Raw genomic sequence first — 22,315 nt, 5'->3', positions numbered from 1 at the left:
TCCACAATGAGAGTTCCATCCACTGTGTGTGTTCTTTGTTCTGTGCCACAATGATAGTACCATCCACTGTGTTCCATGTTCCATTCCACAATGAGAGTTCCATCGCTGTGTGTGTTCCATGTTCCGTTCCACAATGAGAGCTCCATCCACCGTGTGTGTTCCACATTCCGTTCCACGATAAGAGTTCCATCCACCGTGTTCCAAGTTCCGTTCCACGATAAGAGTTCCATCCGCCGTGTTCCAAGTTCCGTTCCACAATGAGAGTTCCATCCGCATTGTTCCATGTTCCGTTCCACTATGAGAGTTCCATGTGCCGTTTTCCATGTTCCGTTCCACAATTGGAGTTCCACCCGCCATGTTCCATGTTCCGTTCCACAATGGGAGTTCCACCTGCCGTGTTCCATGTTCTGTCCAACAGTGGGAATTCCATCCGCCATGTTCCATGTTCCGTTCCACAATGGGAGTTCCATCCGCCGTTTTCCATGTTCTGTCCAACAGTGGGAATTCCATCCGCTGTGTTCCATGTTCCGTTCCACAATTGGTGTTCCACCCGCCATGTTCCATGTTCCGTTGCATAATGGGAGTTCCACCCGCCGTGTTCCGTGTTCTGTTTTATTATGGGATTTCCACCCACCATGTTCCATGTTCTGTTCTATATTGGGAGTTCCATCCGCTGTGTTCCATGTTCCGTTCCACAATGAGAGTTCCATCCGCCGTGAGAAACCGGGGTGCATCACCTTGGGCCCAGGAGGAGGAATCTGACTAATCATCCCTTACACCAGTGGGTCTCAACCGGGGACAGTCCCTCCCCCCCGGCCCAGGTGACATTTGGCAATGGACTTAGACTTTTTGTTGTCACAGCTGGCAAAGGGGAATGGTATGAGTGTGCTACTGGTATCTCGTGGGGAGAGATGAGGGATGCTGCTAAATACCATAAAGAGCACAGGGCAGCCTCCACAGCAAAGAATGATCCAGCCCCAAATGCCACTAGGGCGAAGGTTGAGCTCCACTGCCCATACCCATCTGGTGATTTGATCTTTGTAACACATCGTGAAGCTGGATGAAAGGGAGCTGATACTTAATCAGGGTAAAAGGACCTCTTTTGTGCCAGGCATTGAATTAGGCTAGAGTTGGGATAATAGATTTTAATCTGCGTGCCAACTTGATCAATTGGTAGGGGCTTCTTGGATCACTCTAGGGACAAGCATTCTGAGGCTCAGCAGGAATGCTCCCAGCGCTGCCACTTTTCAGCCATGTAGTACTGGGCAGTTACTTAACTTTTCTGTGCCTTAGTTTTCATATTTATAAAATGCCAATGATAATAGTATCTATCTCACTGGGTTGTCAGAGGATTAAATTAATATTCCTAATATACAACAGTGCCTCGCACACTGTTATCATCATCATCATCATCATCACCTTCACTATCAGCGACATAATCTTGCCATATATTTACCATCCTTGTTGTACTCAAATTATATACAATCTCTTAAGTAGGCAAGACTTGTATAATTGGTCCCATTTTTTAGGATGAGAAAATTGCATTGCAAGCTGGTTAGAGCATTCAGAGAGATGATTCCGAGTGTTAAACTATAGAGGAGAGCCTTTACAGAGAGTACCATCTTAATTCATGAAGAGTTTCGTCAACCAGCGTTATCCCTTGCCCAACTCTGAAATGTCTGTACAGATCCTCAGGGGCTGATCTTTACTGCATGTTTGTACTGTTCAGGTTGGTCTGAGCTGTGTTCCTGTCGTTAGTCAATAAAGGGCACTTTGGTGCTTACTGATCTGACCTGCCCGTGGGGCTTCCAGAACAAGAGCAAAGTGGAATCACTGAGACCATAGGTGATAGGGGCACCTCTGGCTCACATATAGGCAGCCCACATATGGCATTATTTTGCTTGTTTCTCTCCATTTTTCTTAAATTTAAAACTTCGAATTTTCTTTGTTTTCAAAAACGAATTGACAATGGAAATTTTTTTTAACATCTTTATTGGAGTATAATTGCTTTATAATGGTGTGTTAGTTTCTGCTTTGTAACTAAGTGAATCAGCTATACATATACGTATATCTCCATATCTCTTCCCTCTTGCGTCTCCCTTCCTCCCACCCTCCCTACCCCACCCCTTTAGGTGGTCACAAAGCACCGAGCTGATCTCCCTGTGCTATGCAGTTGCTTCCCACTAGCTATCTATTTTACGTTTAGTAGTATATATATGTCCATGCCACCCGCATGACGGGAATAAAGACACAGACCTACTAGAGAATGGACTTGAGGAAATGTCTTTTTTAAAAAAACTTTTAGCCCACCGCTGCCACTACTGTAGCACTCAGGGCCCCTCAACACAGGCGGCAGAGGCGGAGGCCTTGGCAGTGGGATGGCCAACGCGACAAGCCCAAGGTGCTTAGGGCCGCTGGCGACGACAGCCCGCATCCACAGCCCGTGGAGCCACCGGGGAAAACCTCACCCAGCCGCGCAGGAGAAGCAGCCGCCGCAGCACAACGGCAGCTCCAATGGCGTTAAAATGGAGAATGGTGAATCAAAGAAGAGAAACCTGAATTAAAAGAAAAATCTGTAGGAAATAAGAGGGCCAATGGATTTCATCCTCATTCAAAAGACAAGAATTTAGGCACTGGAGAAAAGAAGGGTCCAAATCGTAACAGAGTTTTTATTAGCAACATCCCATATGACATGAAATGGCAAACCATTGAAGATCTAATGAGAGGAAAAGTTGGGTCAGGTTACAAACGTGGAGCTCTTTAAGGATGTGGAAGGAAAATCAAGGGGTTGTGGTGTGGTTGAATTCAAAGATGAAGAATTTGTCAAGAAAGCACTAGAAACTATGAACAAATATGATCTTAGTGGAAGACCCTTGAATATCAAAGAGGATCCTGATGGAGAAAATGCTCGTAGGACATTGCAACCAACAGGAGGATCATTTCCAGGAGGACAGGTACCCGACGTGGAATCGGGATTGATGAATTTACCACCTTCCATTCTCAATAATCCAAACGTTCCTCCTGAGGTTATCAGTAATTTGCAGGCTGATAGACTTGGTTCCACAATTTTTGTTGCTAATCGTGACTTCAAAGTTGGTTGGAAGGAGCCAAAGGAAGTGTTTGGCGTAGCTGGAACTGTAAATCGGGCAGATATTAAAGAAGACAAAGATGGCAAGAGCAGAGGAATGGGCACAGTCACTTTTGAACAGGCAATTGAAGCAGTTCAAGCAATTTCTATGTTCAAGGGGCAGGTTTTCTTTGATAGACCTATGCATGTGAAAATGGATGACAAGTCTGTCCCTCATGAAGACTACCATTCACATGATAGTAAAACACCACAATTACCACGTGGTCTTGGAGGCATTGGAATAGGACTTGGTCCATGTGGACAGCCTATTAGTGCCAGCCAGTTGAACATAGGTGGTGGAATGGGAAATTTAGGTCCAAGTGGTATGGGAATGGATGGTCCAGGTTTTGGAGCAATGAATAGAATTGGAGGAGGAATTGGGTTTGGTGGTCTGGAAGCAATGAATAACATGGGAGGATTTGGAGGATTTGGTCAAATGAGAGAGCTATACCGTGGTGCGATGACTAGTAGCATGGAGAGAGATTTTGGACGTGGTGATATTGGAATAAATCGAGGCTTTGGAGATTCCTTTGGTAGACTTGGTGGTGGAATGGGTGGCATGAACAGCGTGACTGGAGGAATGGGGATGGGACTGGATTGGATGAGTTCCAGCTTTGATAGAATGGGACCAGGTATAGGAGCTATCCTGGAAAGGACTATCAATATGGATCGAGGATTTTTATCAGGTCTGATGGGAAGTGGAATGAGAGACAGAATAGGCTCCAAAGGCAACCAGATATTTGTCAGAAATGTCATGTAATGTTTGCAGAAATAAAAATGGAGAATGGAAAGTCAAAAGGCTGTGGAACAGTCAGATCTGATTCCCCAGGATCAGCTGAAAAAGGCTGCAGAATAATGAATGACATAAAAATCACTGGCAGAGAAATTGATGTTCGCTTGGATCATAATGCATAATTTGAAACCACGGTTGGAACATTCTTACGTCTGTTTTGCTGAATCTCCTAGTAAAAGTCATTTTTTAAAGTAATACTGTATGCTTACAAAAGTTGTAAAAATGTACTTTAAAAACTCCCACCAGCTTTTAACAGTATAGTGTTAAATATACTCTGATTTTTGTTAATCTCAGGTTTGGATATTTAAAGACAGCAAGTCTGGTCATTCAGTTTAAGTGAATGGTTATGCTGTTTTTAATGAAATAAGCCATTTTCATGTTGTTTTCAGTTCTACGTAGTGGGATTTGTTTGTTCAAGTGTCCCCAGCTTTTATCAACATATTGTAAGGTAAAACATAGATGGTTTTTTCAAAACTTCTGTTTAATATATGTAATTGTCCTTGAAAAGCAAGGGCTCAGACAAATTAGGATATGATTTTGGTTGCTTTTAAATTACTTTTTTGTTGGTGATAAAGAATTATTGTAAGTTTTAGATTCTAAAGTTCAGAATATTTTTTATTTGACTTAAATGAAGAAATGGAGTTTTCCTTCTCTGCCCTTCCCCATCATTCACATTTTCCACATAACACTATTAACATTAACCTCCACAGCCCCTTATTTTATTATTTCCAATAATTCCAAGTTCATATAGAACTGATAATGTTGCAATCCCCAAGTATAGTAATAGGCAGACTACTCCCAACTTTCTGTCTAGTTTCCAGCCATTAAGGTGAACTGCTAAGAAAAGAAAAATAATTGAAATGTTGAGAAAGATGGTTATGTAAGTTAGTCCTCTACTGTTCACTTCTACAGGAGTGGATGCATTTATAAATGCAGTTTTAATAAACCATGGGACACCTAGGCACAGCATATGGAACACGTTGGATCCCACAATGTTAGACATAGCCATATCTCCTTTGCCTGCAAAAAAAGCATGTTGTTAAAATATGCATACCAATACTGTACTTTATTATTAATAAGCTTCATAAGAAAAAACACTGGATACTTCTTCTGTTTGTTTTGGAAAATTGTTGTATTAGAGCAAAAGTTACTGAATTTGTATTTTTGAATTTTGGGGGGGGGTTAGTGTTTGAAGTCTTAACATTTATTTATCCAATAATTATTTATTAAACCATTTTTCAATAAAGTATGTAGATTACTTGTTGCTTTTCATCGTAACATGGTTAATTATGATTTACTGCACATTTCAGATGAATATTATTTGGGGGTTTAGATTCAGTGAAATTAATCTGCTATTAAATAGTAAATCCTTCCTCTTGAGTCACTCCTTTTTTTTTCTTCAAAGTATGTTACTGAGGAAATAAATATTTTAAAGGTACCTTTGCTCAGTGTATTTCAGCCAGGCTTTTAAGAATGGGCATTGCAGCTTGACGGACCTACTTCTTACCTTTTCTTAGAACAAACACACTTGCGATCATGTCTGGTATGCTTGTTCCTGCTGCTAATAAAGTAAGACCCATTACTGTATCTGGAATTTCTAATGTTTCCCCTGTAATAAACATAGATATTACAAGTTCCAAATCTTATAGATTCACTAACTGTTCTCTGCAGATATTTCAGATATTTCTTTCCTGAAAAAGAAAATAGGCATATTTAGATTTCAGAACCAATATGTACTTACTTAGATTTTAGCTAGCAAAATATTTGAATAATATTGGTGAATTGGTAACCCAAGTAGCACAGATTTTTAATGGCAGATATTGTTATTTGATACACAAAATTCTACCAAGGAGTAATTTCCCTACCTGCTATGCTTACAGAAGTTTTGGATGTCCACTGTTATCAAGGCTGTTGCTTAAAATACGCTAATGAGATTGGTCATTTTCTCTTTTACTTTTTAAAAATATTTCCTAAAGAGGTCAGATTTAAGCAAATTATTTATAGCTGTTTTTAAGCTGTAAATGTGTTAACATGGTATGCATTTTTAAAGTCCCACTTTAGTGACAGACCTTAGTTTAGTGTTTTCTTTGGGAAATCATAAATCTGAGGAAAACAAAATAGGATTCTGCTTGAGTCTTTCTAACTTTATGGTCCCAGTTTAATACTTCTGTTAAATCTGATGTCAGTTCAACATTTTTCATAAACATATTCATTTTGGGAAACAGAAATAGAGGGAAGTTTAAAAATAAAAGTAAATGTAACTGCTCTTAATATTGTAATTGAAAACTTACTTTAGAATTTTTTTCTTAAAATGTTAATTAAAAGAACTTCAAGGAGCATGTTTATTGCATGCTTATATGTTGATATTGGAATTGCAGTTGGTTGTTAATTTTGTTACTGGTTTGCCAGAGTTCATATGTACATAAATAACACTAATATTTATCAAAAAAATTTTTTTATTTTATATTGGAGTTTAGTTGATTAGCTGTTGTGTTAGTTTCAGGTGTACAGCAAAGTGATTCAGTTATACATATACATGTATCTATTCTTTTTCAAATTCTTTTCCCATTTAGGTTATTACAGAATATTGAACAGAGTTCCCTGTAATATACAGTAGGTCCTTGTTGGTTATCTATTTTATATAAGTAGTGTGTATATGTCAATCCCAAACTCCCAATATATCCCTCCCCCCCAGCTTTCCCCTTTGGTAACCATAAGTTTGTTTTCTAAGTCTGTGAGTGTGTGTCAGTTTTGTAAATAAGTTCATTTGTATCATTTTTTGAGATTCTGCATATAAGCGATATCATATGATACTTGTCTTTCTCTGTCTGACTTACTTCACTTTAGTATGATAATCTCCATGTCTATCCATGTTGCTGCAAATAACATTATTTCATTCTTTTTAATGGCTGAGTAGTATTCCATTGTATATATGTACCACATCTTCTTTATCCATCTATCTGTCAGGGGACATTTAGGTTGCTTCCATGTCTTGGCTATTGTGAATAGTGCTGCTATGAACATTGGGGTGCACGTATCCTTTCGAACCATGTTTTTCTCTGGATATATGCCCAGGAGTAAGATTGCTGGATCATATGGTAGCTCTATTTTTAGTTTTTTAAGGAACCTCCATACTATTCTCCATAGTGGCTGTACCAATTTACATTCCCACCAACAGTGTAAGAGGGTTTCCTTTCTCTACACCCTCTCCAGCATTTATTGCTTGTAGATTTTTTGTCTCGTGTGAGGTGATATCTCATTGTAGTTTTGATTTGCATTTCTCTAATAATTAGCTATGTTAAACATCTTTTCATGTTGCTGTCGGCCATGTGTATGCCTTCTTTAGAGAAATGTCTATTTAGGTCCTCTGTCCATTTTTTTTTTTTAAATACTACTCTTTATTTATTTATTTATTTTTGGCTGCGTTTGGGTCTTTGTTGCTGCATGCGAGCTTTCTCTAGTTGCCGTGAGCGGGGGCTACTCTTCGTTGTGGTGTGTGGGCTTCTCATTGTGGTGGCTTCTCTTGTTGTGGAACACGGGCTCTAGGCACACGGGCTTCAGTAGTTGCAGCATGCAGGCTCAGTAGTTGCGGCATGCAGGCCCTAGAGCGCAGCAGGCTCAGTAGTTGTGGTGCATGGGCTTAGTTGCTCTGCGGCATGTGGGATCTTCCTGGACCAGGGATCGAATCCGTGTCCCCTGCATTGGTAGGCAGATTCTTAACCACTGTGCCACCAGGGAAGTCCCCTGTCCATTTTTTTGATTGGGTTGTTTGTTGTCTCTCTCAATTTTTAAAATTTTAATTTGTGGTCAACATTTAAAAATCAAAAGATAGCTAATAAAAATGTAAACTTCCAGTGTCTTTGAAAATGAGAATATCTGGTTATACTCAGCCCACATTACTGCATGGTAAAAATTGGCTGGGGTAGCCTCTCTCCTCCCTTCAGTTGCCAGACTTGCTAGTTTTCCCCACTCCCCACCAGACCTCAGTCTGTTCCTCAACACTGAGACTGAGTGGCAGCTGCTATCTGTTCACTCACACTTGGTCTGCTTTACTTGTTTCCATTGCCTACCTGGTCCTGCAGACATTGGAATTTGCAGCTGTTTGCACAGAGCTGATTATAGTTATACTCCTTACATTCAAAGGATGTGTTGACCTTTGCTACCTGTGAGGAAGTCAGGGCAGGGATTATTGTGCCCATTTTCCAGATTGGGAAACTGAGGCCCAAAGTAAAATAAAACAAGTTGCCCAGGATCACATAGCAACTTTAGCGCTGAGATGGGAGTAGTTTTATGGATTCTCAAGCTTTGCATTTGGTTTGTAATCTTTGACTATGAGAACATGGAGACATTTAATTTTTTCCCACTGGTCCCACAACTATAAAAAGAGAATACTGGTTTAGATTGGTAATTTCCAGACTTCATGGATTTCTGAAATTCCCAAAAAATTGGGGTACCCAAACACAGGGTTGTCAACATTGGTGTCAACTTACAAAACAAAACCCCAAACCAAGTACCATTTGCTACCACCACTATTTCATAAAAAAAGGGATAAATAATAACTATAAAAGAAGGAAGATCATAGTCTCAGAATAAAGGAGGTTTCTTTCAGGAAAGTGTCTGTACATATGTACAAATATTAAACATTTCCTTAATTTTTTATTTCACCATGGCAGATAGAGGCACTAGTTTTGGGGGAGTCGCTGGCTTGGGAGATCTTTAAGGTTATGTCTAGCTTACTCATTCTAGATCTTTCTTTTTTCCAGTGCTGTAGTGAGAGCCAGTTCACCAAGCCAGCCCCCAAATAAACATCAGAATATCTACAGTGTCCTGGGCAGTTATTTGGGCACCCACCCTTCTGGTTTCTGTTCTGCTCCTGTTTCCAGATCCTTTGGCCTTCATGAGTAGAAAGAAATCACCTGGTCCTTATGAAAAGATTATTCAAGAGTTGGGAGTTAGTTTCTGGTCACAGATGGAGCTTTCACCGAATAGAACCATACTAAGGGCTCTCTGAGGGGGTGACAAAAAAGAAGCTGGACACAGGGCCTGCCTGATCTCAGAAAGCACCAATTCTGAGAAAACAGTCTTAGAAAACTGGAGAAAAATAAGCTTTACAGGAGAGGTCGAGAGAGAAGTGGTTGAGTTCCAATTCTGCTACCAATTTACTGTGCAGCCTTGGACAATCCACCCCTACTCTGTGCCTGAGTTTCCTTCTCCATAAAGCAGAGGGATTGGATTGGATGCTTTAAGTTTTCTTTTAGTTCCCATATGCTATGATGCAATGTAATTCCGTTCATAAAATCAAAATATAAATGAGGAAGGCCCTTACAGGTCATCTAGTAGAAGTACCCTTCTGTCTATTTAACTACATGCAAATGAAACCTCTCAGCCACAGCTTCAAGGGACCCCAGATGTCCCTTCCATCCCTCAGAGCAGTGCTTTGCTCTGAGAGAGGCAGGGAGGTGGAGTGGTGGAATTACCCAGTGTGCCTTTCGTGGGTTAGGAAAGGGCCTTCTTGTTTCATTAAGAGCCCAACTTTCCTGTCCCTGGGCTACAGGGCTCTTAGGAGGAGCAATCTTCCTGTTCTGCTGTGTTTGTTGACTCCAGTTTACCTTTTCTTTTTATTTTCAGTTAGGAGCAAATTATGACCACCTCTGTGGGTTTACTTACTTGCTGAAATTTTTTCATGGATCCTCAGGGAATGTGGGGTAGAAGGGGTGGGTGGGACTCACGGGTCCTTAGAATACCAGGGCTGGAGAGACACACAGAGAGGATCCAGTTTGCATCCCCAGCTGAAGTGTGAGTCACTCCAGTTACCTTCCTATCAAATGCTTATCCAGCCTTTCCTTGACTACCAAAGAGAAGCGCTCTGTATTTTGGCGTAACACTGAGTGATGCTCCTTTTACTGAGCTGAAATCTCCTTTCTGTGATTTTTTACCAGTTTTTTTCTGGCTCTGTCCTCTGCAGCCACTCAGGAGAAATCTGTTTCCTTTTTCAGTTCTGAGGTCAGACCTGTAGACTTTTCTTGCAGCTGAGCATTTCCTGCACCCTCACCCATTTCTCTTTTGATATAATTTGTAGACTTCCTCCTTGGGCCTCACCCTGATTTGCTTATTCAGTTTCTTTCAACAAGTGAGTAATTTGTATCATACAACAAATGAGTAATGTTTACTAAGTGCCTACCGTATGCTAGGTATTGTGCTGGGTGTTGGTGATGGAGGGGAGATTAAAACCCGCTTCCTGGCTTCTGGGATGTGGTGGGAAGAACATGCGTTGAGTGAGGAATTCGAAGTTAGGGTGGTTGGGTTTGAACTCCAGCTCTACCGCTTACCATTTCGTGCCATTGGACAAGTTGTTCAACCTCTCGGGTCCACAGTTTCCCCATCTGTTGAATGCAGGGACATAATAATGACTACTTCATTAGGGTTGTTATTAGTAGTTAATAAATAAAAAGTGCTTATCTATTTTGATGATCTATCCCTCTGTTTCTAAATACTGAAGGATAAAATAATTCAATTTGCAAAAAAAAAAGTGCTTAAAGTCAAGCTTGGCACATTCTAAACACTGAAAACATGTTAGCTCTGGTTACTCTGATGGAGCAGAAGACACTGAGGTGTATAGACTGAGGAATTCACTAAGCTACTTCACTAAGGAAGTAGCTTTTAAGCTGAGGTTTTGCAGGGCGGGCAAGAGCTGGTTAGGTGTCAAGGGAGAGGAGAGCAGTTCAGACAGAGGAAACAGCATGTGCAAAGGTCCTGAGGAGAAGATCTTGGCATGTGGCAGGAGGTGAAAGCAAGCCAACGTGGATGGCGCTTTGTTAGTGAGAGAGGGAGAGCAGTGGGGGACATGGGGCTGGAGTGGTGACTAGGGCTGTGTGATGCAGGACTGCATATGTCATTTGAAGTACTTAGGTATTCTAAGAGCAATGGCCAGTCAAAGGGCTTTAAGTGGTGGAGAAGCATGACAAAGATTTGCTTTTTAAGATCACTCTGGCTGCCCCATGGATTCTGAATACATGGAATTCTTTGGAATCCATGTCTTTTAATTTGTACCCTCTTATTAGCGCAACCAAGGATCATATTTGTTCTTTAGGCGGTCTTAAAAAAACCGTGGCTCATATCCAGGGTCTCATTACAGAGGCTTTGCTTTCACTTACTAGTCTTCAAACTCCCCAAAGAATTACATGATAAAGGCTTAAAGTATTATCCTATATAGAAAAGTGAAAATCGTTTAGGTTGGAAATCTTTAGATTACGGGAGCACAAACCCCAACTGTATGGGTTCAGGCGTTGTAACCGGTGGTGGCGAGGAAGATCTTCAGATAGTCCTGAAATCCCGAGGTGGTCTGAGCCCTCTGCTCTCCAGGCTTGGGTGCCTTTGACTGTGCACCATTTTGAGATGCCCATGGAGTTGAGTGAGGCCTTTGAACCAAGTCTTGGGAGGAGAGACAATTCTTTTATGAGCTACCATGTCCCCACTCCTTTCCGGTCAATGGAACTAAAATAATAGGGCAAGAGTTAGGTGGATTGTAAGTGACCCATTGACATCAGAATGACAGATCAAATAATTTATTTTCTTCTAAATCTGGATTATGCTGCTATAACTCCCAGGAACTATTTTTAGTGCCCATCACTCTTGTTCTACTTGTGAGCATTTGTTGAGGTGTGCACACACACACACACACATACACACTGCTTAAAGAGACACACACACTCACACATCCTCAAACGGAAGCAGGTGTGAGCATGTATACACGAGTGACGTTGATCACAAGAGCACGTCCAGCCTCCCAACTCACAGGGTCTCCCCTTGACCTACAGACTCACACATCCCTGAAAGCACATCCCACACAGGCCTGCCATTAGATCTGCAGAGGTCGTTTGGCCATCTCCTGCTTCCTCTTGGGTCCTGGTTAACTGCCTGAGAAGTGGTTAGGATCTTGCTGCTCAGAGTGATGTTGGTGGACCAGCAGCGTTGGCTGGCATCACCTGGGGGCTGTTAAAAAGGCAGACTCTCAGGCGCTACCCCCAGGCCTCCTGAGTCAGAATCTGTCTTTTCACAAGATTGCCAGGTGATTTGTATGCATGCTGAAGTCTGAGAAGCCCTGAGCTAAAATATTTGCCTTCTTTGGCAAACACAGCTGCAGCTCCAACCAGAGGAACTCTGCTTTTATGTTTTACGCCAATGGCTTCCACGGAGGATTTTGCTGGAAGAGGGGGCTCTCCTGCTAGGGTGAGTGTGAAACTGCTGCACCACACTGTGGGCTCTCAGGCTTGGAGGATCTGGTCTCCTCTCAGAGCTGCCTCTGTGGCTGCATTTTTCTATCTGGGACCTTCTCATAAACTTTTCCTGGTTGCTGGAACTTTCTCTCTCGCCTCCTCTCCCTTTGCACAGCTAAATCCCATGCAAGAGCAGATCTCTCAGTTTCAATTTAGCCATTTCATAGGCTCCCAGTTCACTGTGTGTCTCTTTCCTAATACTGAGCACACTTGGAATTATGTGCTCAAGTCCACCTCTCCAAGAGATTACAGAGTCCATCAGGTGAGGAATTACATCTGTCTTGTTATCTGTATAGGCACACAATAAATATGCATTCAAAGAATGAATGATAAAGGTAGCTTATTCTAAGAGGAGTACGAGTAAAAGTCATTCATTCATTCATGCAGAAAACATTTCTTGAGCATCTACTGTGTACCAAGCAGTGTATGGAGTCCTGGGGACATACATAGCTCAGGTCTGAGTCCTGACTGTTGCTCATAGTAGGTGGAGATGGACGTGTAAACCCCTAGGTACAGGTGGAAGCCCATATCGGTTACCATGTGACACAAAGGAAGGAGGGGCTGATTGTATCTTGTCCCTGAGATGGTTTGTTAATATCTCAGCCAGGCTTTGAGCTGCTCTGTTTCTCTCTTAGTGAGGAACTGGCTATTCCAAGGAGCTTTCTCAGAAGGAACCCTTGGCTTAGAGGACATTCTAAATCTTGATTCTGAATTTTTCTTAATTTCCATGGGTAAATTTCTCAAGCATAAATATTGACTTTTAAAGAATAAATCTCTGACTTCTCTTTTTTTTAAAGCAGTGCTCTTCTATTTCAGTTTGCTGGGGGTGGTTCCCTATCCTTCCTTTCTCCCCAGAGGTCAGATGTAGAATCAACCCAAATATAAAGACAAAGCAAAGGCCTGAATAAGGAAAATCTTGGAGAGCTTAGGCAATTTCTTTTTTCTTTCCTGCTGTCTCTCTTTCCATCCCTCCATCCTTCTTTCTCCTTTCTTATGTTCTTAGGATTCAGTATCATTCACCTCCACACATGGCTTATCATCTTAGCGGAGCAAGGAGATAAATAAGCAGTGTAGCTAAGTGTGCCATATGTTCTGATGTGAAGAGCAAGTTGCTCTGAGGGCACACAACAGAAGTATCTGTCCTAGTCTAGAGTCAGGCTCCTGGAGGAAGCGACATTTCAGTTGAGAACTGGGGGATGAATAAGTGTTAGGGGAAGTGTCAGAGGTTGAGGTCAGTGCGAGGGCAGGGGGGCAGTCAGAGTGGTGGGAGTGTTGCAGGTAGCGCAAAGCATGTGCAAAGGCCCAGAAGCAAGAGGAAGCACAAAATGTTGGGGGAGCTGAGAGAGGAGCAGCAGTGGCTGGGACATAGGAGCTTGGAGGGAAGGAGTTTGGGGGTGATGGGGAGGCAGTGGCCTCATGGTGCAGGACTCAGTAAGACACTTGCAGTTGTTTGGACTTGGTCCTGGGCAAATGGGGAGCTAATGAAGGGTTTTAGACTGAGGAGTGGTATGACCAGATTTGAGTATTGGTAAGATTGCTAGTATGGAGAACATATTCATGGGATAAGTCAGAAGGTAGGGCAGCTAGACAAGGGTCTGTTGTAGTTGCTCCGGATGAGCAAAGTAGTGAGTGTGCTCCTGGAGACGGGGCTTAACGGCACTAAAGGCCACCTTGACCCTGACCACCACTCAGGGAGCCCTTATCTTCTGCCACGTTTGTGCTAAGTGCTTTGTAATTTGGCTTCATTCAACCCTTGTGTAATACTGCCCAGCATTTTTACCTCCATCTATGAAAGGAACAAAGATCCATGCCTTGTGTTTCTTGGCCGGGGGGGGCGGGGGGGAGGGGGGAGAGTTGTGCGGTGGTTTGGCAACTACCAAAATAAGATGCCTTTTAGGAAAGTGTTTTAAAAAATGTAAGCTGCACTCATAAGGATGATTCTAACTGGGAAGTGAATTAATGATTTCCTATGACTCCAGGCCACCCTGGAGGAGGTCCCCAAATGGGCAAATAGGGGGTGAGTTATGTGGAGGGATTTCAGAGACCTCCAAAGTCCCTCTGCCCTGTACCACTTTCCCTCACATCCTGTAGACGTCTAAATTCTATCACTGACACCTTGGCTAACACACAAATCCAAATGGACCTGTACTATTAAGTTAAGGTGTAACGAATGTATTTATGTTGCAGAAAAACACTTTTTGTGCCTGCATGGGTTTGGTCCTGAGTTCTTTCCCTGGCCTAAAATTCTCCGTCTGGAAATAATGGATTTTCATGTATTTTCTCCCATTGATCTGCAGTCCTCATAAAATCCATAAGAGGTGGGTGGAGAGGTCTGGGATTATTATTCCCATTTAACAGATGAGGAAGTGGAGGAAGTCTCCGGAAAGAAACTGAATTGCCCAAGGTTAATGGCAGAGTTAAGACTAGAGCCTGGGGCCTTCCTCCTGCAATGGCCTCCTCCCTACTCCAGACACAAGTCCAAGTGCAGAGTTAGCTGACCCAACCTGAAACTGGAGGAAGGGGCGAGCAGAGGGCTGGGGAGAGGAGAAGGGTGCAGACATCCATCTGGTGGGAGCCCACCTGCCCGAGACTTTCTGGCGGTTCCTTTCCCTGCAATCTCTTTGGGCAATCTCCCAACCCAGGGACCTTCCTGTGGGCTCATTCATCCTATTTGCTTTCTGCTCTGCCAGTGGGATGGGAGAGTCAAAAAGCAATTGCTATAGGCTTTTATTTCACTTATTTACTGCTTAGATGAGTGAGGAATGGAAATGGATCAAGGGGGGAAATGTCAGGCCAGAAGAGGGGAGACAGGGAACATCACTGATAAAATATTAGCAGACCCTCTCCACAAGGCCTGTTAAAGGAGAAATAATGACATTAAATATCTTTGTGTCAGCAAAGTTCTTTATGGCTCAGAAAACGCTTCCATCTCCATCTTCTCACTCAACCCCTTTCTAGTACTTTCCTGGTAGGTTTGTTGAAGGGAAGAAATGAGATAGTGTCATAAAGTATGTGGTAGAAGTGCCCAAGTATCACGAACACCTCGTCTTCCTCCTTCATCCCTCCGTTGCACTGGGTACAATTTCAGTGATAACATTCAAAATTGCTTGCATTTATCGAGCACTTACTATAAGCCAGACACTATGCTAAGCTCCTTGCAGGCCTTATCCCATTTAATCTTCATAACAGTCTTCTAAGGAAGGGAATATGACACTTCTTTTAGAGATGAGAACACGGAGGCCAGAGAAGTAAGCCTGCTAGATAAGTCAGCACAGCTATATTGTGGAAGAGCTCGATTTTGCATCCAGGCTGTCTTCAAGCTCCTTGCTGCCTCTCAGTCAAAAGTATTGTCTCCTTTCTCCTCCTCAAATCTGTCTGAGCTCCCGCTACCAGCATCTTTGCCCTTAAAACAGTGGTTCTCAACCTTGGCTGCACATTGGAATCACCGGCAGAGATTTAAAAAACACTGATGCCTGGGTCCCACCCCAGATACCCTGATGTAAGTGGTCTGGGGTGTGGCCTGGGCCTTGGCATCTTAAAAGCTCCCTGGGTGAGTCCGTTTTGTACAGCCAGGGTTGAAACACAGCTGTAAAGTGTTTGTAATGGCATTTGCCTCTCCCACTTTTCACAGGTTGACTAGGTTTTTGCTTACTCATGGGACCTTAGATACCTACAGGGATCAGGCAGGTAGAAAGTTTAGTTGGTAGGCTTTTTTTTTTTTAAACAACAAAGTGAAAGTGTGATAATAAAGACAATTGGGAGGACATTAGGGAGTGGTGGGGACAGTGGTAAACTTAAGAGCCCTTACCCACGTAAGGAGGAACCACGCTACTCCAATCAGTTACTGCCATCTGGGCCCAGAGTGGCCAAGTCTTATTTTTCTCAAGAGAAGATGAAAGTCACTATTTATTATGGGAAATCTCCCGATTTTTAAATGTTGACAATCCCTTTTAAATTTTTTAAAAAATTTATTTATTTATTTTTAGTTTTGGCTGTGTTGGGTCTTCGTTTCTGTGCGAGGGCTTTCTCTAGTTGCGGCAGGCAGGGGCCACTCTTCATCGCGGTGCGTGGGCCTCTCACTATTGTGGCCTCTCTTGTTGCGGAGCACAGGCTCCAGACGCGCAGGCTCAGTAGTTGTGGCTCACGGGCCTAGTTGCTCCGCAGCATGTGGGATCTTCCCAGACCAGGGCTCGAACCCGTGTCCCCTGCATTGGCAGGCAGATTCTCAACCACTGCAGCCACCAGGGAAGCCCGACAATCCCTTTTAAAATATTAAAACACCGTCTGGGACTTACCTGGTGGCTCAGTGGTTAAGAATCCACCTGCCAATGCAGGGGACATGGGTTCGAGCCCTGATCTGGGAAGATCCCACATGCCGCGGAGCAACTAAGCCCACGCACCACAACTACTGAAGCCTGCACACCTAGAGCCCGTGCTCTGCAACAAGAGAAGCCACCGCAGTGAGAAGCCTGCGCACTGCAATGAAGAGTAGCCCCCGCTCACTGCAACTAGAGAAAGCCCATGCACAGCAACGAAGACCAAACGCAGCTATAACTAACTAACTAACTAACAAAAAAACCCATAACACCATCTAGATTAAAGATATTTAGTTTTCAGATGTACCTTGTGGGCCCCCAGTTCATGTTCTCTCTCTTAATATTTTTACTCTACAAACTACTCAGAACCCTGGTCCTTAGGGTTTATTTATCTGACCACAAATCACCTTGGGTTGTTAATTTACGTTAAATAGCTTATGATTTTTAAATTGATAAATGTAATACATGTATTCATTATAGAAAGTACAAAACATACACATAAAGGACAAATAAAAATCATCTATGTTCTTTCTACCCAGAAATAAACATGTTGTGAATACGTTCAGTCTTTACTTCTCTATCACATACAGATCATTAGATATGGAACATGGTAAAAATACAGATTCCTGGGTTCTGCTCTTGGGCCCATTCAGTAGTCCTGGGGGAGGCCCGGGAATCTGAATGTATAACATGTTTTGAGTTGATTATATGTACAGCTGGCATCGTGATGCTCTTTTCTTAAAAAATAGGCTTTCAAAAAATGCTTTTCTTATGTCATTTAGTATTCTGTGTAATTAATGCTTATGTAACATTTTATCATTTGCATATTTCACAAGCTATTCTTTATCATTGGACATTTACAGTATAAACAATATTTTATATATTGAATAATGGTGAAATGAACATCTCTCTAAATAAATTATCTTATATACCTGTTTCATTAGGATAAATTCCTACAAGTAGAATTATTGGATCAATAAATATGTATATATTCAGGCTTCTGATACAAATGGCCAAATTGTCTTCTGCAAAGACTTAAAAAAATTAAACAGTTTACATGTTTGTCTTCTGTAGAGAGCAGAGAATCAGTTTCTCTAAGTCTCTGTTAAAACTGGGCATTAACATTTAAAACTAATTCAGTAGAAGCAAATGCAGCTTATTTTTATTTGAATTTGCTTGTTGCATGCTAGAGAGGTTGAACATTTTTTTCTTTTTCTTTTTTGCCATTTATATCTCTGTTAATGATTGCTCCTTTACTACTTATTCTTGTTTATATTAAGGGTTTTATATCTTTTTCTGTCATGTATGTGAAACCCATTTTTCCAATTTTAAAATTTGCCTTTTGATATTAAAAAGTGTTTTTCATTCTGAAATTCTAATTCAGTATAGTCAAATCTGTAGATGTTTTTTCTTTATGTAGATATTTTTTTCTTTATGTGCGTGAGTATTTATATCATCTCAAGTTTAAAAAACTCACATACATTTTCTTCTGCTTAAGAACTACATTTTAAATTTCATTCTTAAACCCATTGCAAATCATTTTTGGCATATAATGCAAGATGCCATTCAAATTTTTATTTCAATTTCTTCCTTTACTATTAAAATAGTCAAGTTTTTTAAATGTCTTTTTGAGTGAATTTTGTTGATTTATCTTTTCCTAGAAAATAATCTATTTCAATGAGATTTAAAAAATTTATTAGTGTTCTTTACACTGAAAAAGAAAATTTCTCATTTCTAATATTTTACATTCGCTTTAGATTTCTTCTCAGATTTATAGAAGTATTTATTAAAATTGGATGGCCCCTTGGATAATTTATTCAAGTCAACTTATCAATCAATTAAATTCATTACTTTTTGCTGTTGGATTTATTATTTTTGCTTACCTTAGTTTATTATTTTTCTAATATCTTCAATGCTTAATCCATTTATTTCCACTTTTTCTTGTTGAATAATGACACATGTGAAGTTATAAATTTTAATACATGTACAGCTTTGGCTACATCTCATATAGTTCGATATGTAGAAGTCTCAAACTTTATTATTCTTGAAATAATTGGTAATAATGATTTTCATTTTCAGTTTCACTCAACAGCTAGTATTTAGGAGAGTATTAATAATTTCTAAGTTGTTATTTTAAAAACTTGAATCTAATTTCTAGGTTTATTGCATTATGATCTGAAATGTGATCTATACATATATTTTTGCAGCTTATTGAGGTGTTCATTGTGGCTTAATAAATGATCATTTTTTTATGACTTTCATAAGTGCTAGAAGGAAGCTGCATCCCATTATTTTAGGGAAGCCCACTTTGTTAAATCATAATTAATTTACGTTATTTATGTTCTTGTCTTAATTTTTGTTCACTTTTCCAGTCAAAGATTTAGGTGTATTTAATGATCTCAGTACTAATTTTTCTCCTTAATATCTATATAATGTTATTTATTTCAGAGAAATTTCTTGGTGCATAAAAATCTGGTATTTTTCACTATGCGTTTTATTCTTTCTAACATATTTGTTTTATTTTCTTTAAGGCTTCTTTTTTTGAACACTGAACTCAACTTTTCTGATAACAATATTGTGATCCCAGTTTTTTTGTTAAGTTGTCTATCATGTCTTTCTCCATTTCTTTAGTTTTAAAACTTTTTCTGGGTGTATATTAGTAGGTTTTAGAGATGCTTTTCAACAAGATGGAATTTAGTTGTGTGTGTGGTGAGTGTTTACTCACTTTGAGAGTTGTTAGTTAAGAGAGTTGGGAAACCCATTTGTATTTATTTTTAATGTCTATTATACAGTCTTTTATTTTATGTTATTTTATACTTCATTGTTTTATTCTCTGTGTTTTATGGAGTATATGTTGCTATTTTTTTCCTAGTGTTTTTGAATAGTTATATCCTATTTGTGATTACTTAAAATGTTTGTGAGAACAATATATAATCCATATTTATCTAATTTCATCAAGAGCAAAACTGTATTTACTTTAAAACATTTATTACGTGTTTAGTAAACTTCTGATCTCTTACATGCACATCTCACTCTTTGTTAATATAATCTTGGGATTTAGATCTAGAGTATTCATGCTAAATTAGTAATTTTTATATTCTACTTCAATAATAATTTTCACATTATTTGTTCTAGAGTTGTAGTTATGGAGATTCATCTCACTACCTGATTTTAGTGTTTACTGTTCATCTTTTTATACCATCAATCCTCTATTTTTGAAGTCTTCCTTTTTTTTTTTTTTCCTCCTTTCTTTGCTCTTTGGGGTATACCTTTAAATAATTTTCTAAAAGAAGTGAACACAGCATGTTTTTCTGAGCCCTAGCCTACCAAGTACTAATTGGCTGAGAGTGATTCTTAGGTTATAATTCATTCCAGAGTAGAAATATGAGAACTACCTGATTTTTTGTTCCTTCATAGAAATCCCATTTTTTTCTTTTTAAAATCACTGCATACATATAGTATTATTCCCTTTATTCACATAATTTCTAAAAAGATGATGGCACTTTTTTATATGAGGGTGCCTTTTAATTGATCAGGAAACCAGTGGACCTTCTCAGTATGTATATTCATGAGTCTTTTCTATCTGAGCACATTTCATTTTTGTGTTATCTTTGGTTATTGCCAATATTTCTTTTTTTCTAATGGGATTTTCAGAAATGCTAACTATCCACATATTAGCTTTTTATTTTCTTTCTTCCAATTTTCTCATGGTTTTTATCTTTTGCCCTTTCTCTTTGCAGTCGTGGGAGAGCATCTCACATTACTGTTATGATTTTCTACTTTATCAATTATGCTTATTTACTGTCTCTCCTGTGTAGTTTGATTCTGTGATTATATTTTTAGTTTTTGTTAAAACTTTCTAAAAATCTCATCCATTTTTACTTCATTCTATCCTTTTACCTTATTGGGTCATATCGTATTTATTACCTTTTCATATTGGCCATCTGTCCTCATGGCTTTCTGCTTACTTCATGAATGCTATATCGTTGTGTTCTCCGTTGAGAATATAAAAGTTTTCTCAAATTTTCTTCTGTATCTTGCAGTAGATTATTTCTGGGGTCTTTAGGATAATCTTCCTTTTCCTTTGTTCTGCATTTTTTCCCCCATGAAGTCTGTAACTTTTTTTCACACTAGTTATCCTTCTAAGTATCTCAAAACCTTCAGTTTGTCAACATTCAAGGATATAGCCTTCCTCTGGCTCTCATCCAAGTGTATGTCTGTGGTGATGGGTCAGCTTTACAGCTAGAGGGCAATGTGATGTGAATAGCTCACCATATGATTTCTAGTTTCTTAAATATTCATCTATGACAGTGGTCCTCAACTGAGGGAGATTTTGTCCATCAAGGGGCATTTGATAATGTCTGGAGACACTTTTGGTTGTTACAAATTGGGGAGGAATGTGTATCTAGTGAATGGAGGCCAGGGATGCTGTTGAACACCCTATAATGTATAAGATACTCCCCACAAAATAAGAATTATCTGACCCTAAGAGTTCATAGTGTCAAAATCGAGAAACTCTGATCTATGACAGATCTATGATCTGTTCTGCTAAGGTGGCATTTCATCCTAGTCCCTCTATCTTTCTTTCTGATACTCTGAATCAATGGAACACATGTAAAATCCAATTTTCAGTGTCTATTGCTTCCCCAAATCCTTTTTTTTTCTTTTCCAGATTGAATAACTTTATATATACAAATGACATGTTCCAGGATGCAATTTACCATTCCCAGCTCTCCCTGCTTCATGCCCACAGAAGTGCTGTCTCTCAAAGGGTATAGAATTAGGGCGTTAGGAGTAGCAGTATGAGAATGGGTGGATCAGGGAAGGGCTTCTTCATTCATTTAGCCATTTAGCAGATATCAAATTAGTGTGCACTGTGTATCAAGCACTGTGTTACGGCCTCCTCAAAAGACAGCATCCATGTACTATCGAGATGGCTGTTTGGTGATTTGCTCGAGTCTCTGGGTAGGGCAGAGAGTAGGGAGATATGTTTTTAGGGTTTCAGGAGATGAAACTTGGTATCTTGAGGCAATACTTTGCTAAATTTTTCTCTAGCAAAATCAGTTGCCTCACCATTAGTAAACATTCCTACGAGAGTCTGTTTTTTTTTTTTATTTTTATGTGTTTTCCTCTATTGTCCGGATATTTTAGTGGGAAGTTGACAAAGACTGCATCAGGGGCTAATAAGCAGAAGCATTGTAGAGTTCTGTTTGATTTTTTAATAAGTACATATTATGTCTCCCCTACCAAACTCTTCCCTCCTTGAAAGAATGAGCTACATTTTGTCTGTCTTTGTAACCCTCATGGAATCCTGTGTAATGATATTTGGCAACTACTTGTTCAGTGATAAGGTTTTATCTGCATTCATAACATGAGGACCAGAGAGAATTTACCGCATACATCTTTGGACTATATAGTGTGGCTGAAGTATGGGTTAGTGATTTGGCTCTAGAGACAGGGTTTGTAGAGAATCTGGACAATGCCACCTGTAGCTCTGATGTGGACATTTTGACTGTCATCTCTGCGGAAGATTTTAAGCTGCTTTCCCTATCATCTGCAGCAAAGCCCGTATGTGGCCCAGCAGCAGCAGCAGTTATAGCTGCTTCCTTTTTGTATTTTATTGGTTAGAAATACATTAACTGCAGAACCATCTGGCCAGTAAGAAGAGGCCAAGGCAGGCATCATAAATATGGGGATAGATCATCTGTGGTAGCCACAGAGTAACCTTTTTCTTTTGCTCTTAGCCATGTCTGAAACTCCCTCCCTTTCCGGGTGAGCCCTGCAGCAATTATATCAATGACAT

The 22,315-nt window shown here is 40.2% G+C and overlaps 1 pseudogene across 1 annotated transcript; it reads left to right on the top strand.

Moving 5' to 3' along the window:
- The first annotated feature begins 2,363 nt into the window (after positions 1-2,363).
- On the top strand, positions 2,364-9,630 carry LOC309657776 (myelin expression factor 2 pseudogene; annotated as a pseudogene). The gene has a single exon. The product of its transcript is annotated as a myelin expression factor 2 pseudogene (transcript).
- The last annotated feature ends 12,685 nt before the right edge of the window (positions 9,631-22,315 follow it).

This window comes from Balaenoptera physalus (assembly GCF_965194825.1).
Source record: "Balaenoptera physalus genome assembly, chromosome: 3".
NCBI lineage: Eukaryota > Metazoa > Chordata > Mammalia > Artiodactyla > Balaenopteridae > Balaenoptera > Balaenoptera physalus.
Note: the sequence above shows the minus strand (reverse complement) of the source record. Positions and strands in the feature narration are given on the sequence as shown.